Source organism: Triticum dicoccoides, chromosome 6B (assembly GCF_002162155.2).
Source record: "Triticum dicoccoides isolate Atlit2015 ecotype Zavitan chromosome 6B, WEW_v2.0, whole genome shotgun sequence".
Lineage (NCBI taxonomy): Eukaryota > Viridiplantae > Streptophyta > Magnoliopsida > Poales > Poaceae > Triticum > Triticum dicoccoides.
In genome coordinates this window covers 14984407-14987583 of record NC_041391.1, presented here as the reverse complement: position 1 = coordinate 14987583, position 3177 = coordinate 14984407, and positions in this window count along the sequence as shown.

The following is a 3177-nucleotide window of genomic DNA, read 5'->3' as shown; positions in this document are numbered from 1 at the left end:
GCGCAGGGGCGCGGGACGGGAGGGGCGCGGGAGCATGTGCTCACAGGGGGCGGCGGCGACGGCGAAGGCGAGCAGCCTGACGGCGTCGGTGGCGGCGGTGACGGCGAAGGCGAGCAGCCTGACGGCGTCGGTGGCGGTGGCGACGGCAAGGTGGAGCAGAGGCGTCGGGCGGCGACGGCGACGAGGAGGAGCAGGGGGCGTCGGGGGAGAAGTGGGGGATTTGGTCTAAAACTGCTAAGTGCTGTATATGTATCAAGAGCTTTGGTCACGGTTGGTGGCACCAACCGGGACTAATACACCCTTTAGTCCTGGTTGGTGCCACCAACCGGGACCAAAGGCCTCTTTTCAGCAGCCCAAAGAGCGGGAAGCGGCGGCCTTTGGTCCCGGTTGGTGCCACGTACCGGGACTAAAGGGTGGGCATTGGTACCGGTTGGTGCCACGAACCGGGACCAATGCATCCCTTTAGTCCCGGTTCGTGGCACCAACCAGGACCAAAGGCCCCTGCGCTGCCCGCGTCGCGGCCAAAATTTAGTCCCACCTCGCTAGTTGAGAGGGGCTCGGAGTGGTTTATAAGCCCTGTTGCGGCTACCCTCTCGAGCTCCTCTCAAATGCAGGCTTTCGGGCCTAATCTCACATTATGCTGCTGTGGGCCTATTGGGCCTACTGCGGGCATGAATCCTGGCCCAGGTTGGGTTTCTAGTCGTATTCAGGCCGTGGTGGCCCAATAGGTGGCAATTTTTTTTATTTTTTTCCCAGTTTTTTTGTTTTGTTTTTTGCATTATTTATTTTCTTTTATTTTTTGCTTTATTTTTTAATTCTTTTTACTTTTAGGGCAGAAAAATTATGAACTTTCTGTTAGTGCCATTAGTTTTAGAAAAATTATTTTGTTTTCTTTGTTGCTTTATTTATTTTATTTTGTTTCTACTTACAACAAAATACTTATTGTTGCTATTTTTATTTATTTTATTAAAGTTTATGTTTAATTATTTTTTTAAGTCACAAAAATTATAAACTTTCTGTTAGTGTCATTAGTTTTCAAATTTCAATAGTTAAAATTTGAATTCTTTGAAATTTGTGTGAATCACAAGTTTGTGATTAACTTTACTAAAAAAATGAACATAGATGCGCCTATAGAGAAAAAAGGTCCAGACGAACCGGGACCAATGGCCCACGTGGCTGCCCTCTTGAGAGTGTTCTTGGTGAGAACATAGTTGACAAGGAGCGAACCGGGATTAATGGTATTACGAGGGCCGAACCATAAGACATTAAAGCATTTCAAATGAACTCTGAAAAGTTGAAAGTTGGCATGGTATCATATTTTCATGCACATAGCATGTGCATGTACAAAACGGACAATGGTATCATACTCGTCTGTTACAAAGTTGGCATGGTATCATCATAATAGTTGCGGGAGAAAGTCTTCACTTTTTCTTCGCTTGTGTTATTTGCTTATTGCGCCGTAACCATGGATAATCTTCATCGTTTATCAGGATGCTGGGGTCAGCCTTGACTTTGAAGGGAGGAATTTCATGAAACTTTTCATAATCTTCAGACATGTCTGTCTTGCCCTCCACTCCCATGATGTCCCTTTTTCCTGAAAGAACTATGTGGCGCTTTGGCTCATCGTATGATGTATTCGCTTCCTTATCTTTTATTTTTCTCGGTCTGGTAGACATGTCCTTCATATAGATAACCTGTGCCACATCATTGGCTAGGACGAACGGTTCGTCAGTGTACCCAAGATTTTTCAGATCCACTGTTGTCATTCCGTACTGTGGGTCTACCTGTACCCCGCCTCCTGACAGATTGACCCATTTGCATTTAAACAAAAGGAACCTTAAAATCATGTCCATAGTCAAGTTCCCATATGTCCACTATGTAACCATAATACATGTCCTTTCCCATCTCGGTTGTTGCATCAAAGCGGACACCGCTGTTTTGGTTGGTGCTCTTTTTATCTTGGTCAATCGTGTAAAATGTATTCCCATTTATCTCGTATCCTTTCCAAATTGTAACAGTCGAAGATGGTCCCCTAGACAACAAGTACAGCTCATCACAAATAGTGTTGTCACCTCTGAGACGTGTTTCCAACCAACTGCTGAAAGTCCTGATGTGTTCACATGTAATCCAGTCGTCGCACTGCTCCGGGTGTTTGGAGCGCAGACTGTTCTTGTGTTCATCGACATACGGGGTCACCAAGGTAGAGTTCTGTAGAACTACGTAGCGTGCTTGAGACCAAGAATATCCGTCCCTGCATATTATTGAGTCCCTTCCAAGCGTGCCTTTTCCAGTCAGTCTCCCCTCATACCGCGATTTAGGGAGACCTATCTTCTTAAGGCCAGGAATGAAGTCAACACAAAACCCGATGACATCCTCTGTTTGATGGCCCATGGAGATGCTTCCTTCTGGCCTAGCGCGGTTACGAACATATTTCTTTAGGACTCCCATGAACCTCTCAAAGGGGTACATATTGTGTAGAAATACGGGGCCCAGAATGACAATCTCGTTGACTAGATGAACTAGGACGTGCTTCATGATATTGAAGAAGGATGGTGGGAACACCATCTCGAAACCGACAAGACATTGCACCACATCACTCCTTAGCCTTGGTATGATTTCTGGATCGATCACCTTCTAAGAGATTTCATTGAGGAATGCACATAGCTTCACAATGGCTAATCGGACGTTTTTCGGTAGAAGCCCCCTCAATGCAACTGGAAGTAGTTGCGTCATAATCACGTGGCAGTCATGAGACTTTAGGTTCTGGAACTTATTCTCTGGCATATTTATTATTCCCTTTAATTCGACGAGAAGCCAGTCGGGACCTTCATACTAAGCAGGCATTCAAAGAAGATTTCCTTCTCTTCTTTGGTAAGAGCATAGCTGGCAGGACCTTCATACTGCTTTGGAGGCATGCCGTCTTTTTCGTGCAAACGTTGAAGGTCCTCCCGTGCCTCACCTGTATCTTTTGTCTTTCCATACACTCCCAAGAAGCCTAGTAGGTTCACGCAAAGGTTCTTCGTCACGTGCATCACATCAATTGAAGAGCGGACCTCTAGGCCTTTCCAGTAGGGTAGGTCCCAAAATATAGAATTCTTCTTCCACATGGGTGCGTGTCCCCCAATGTCATTCGGAACAGCTAGTGCACCGGGACCCTTTCCAAAGATTACGTATAAA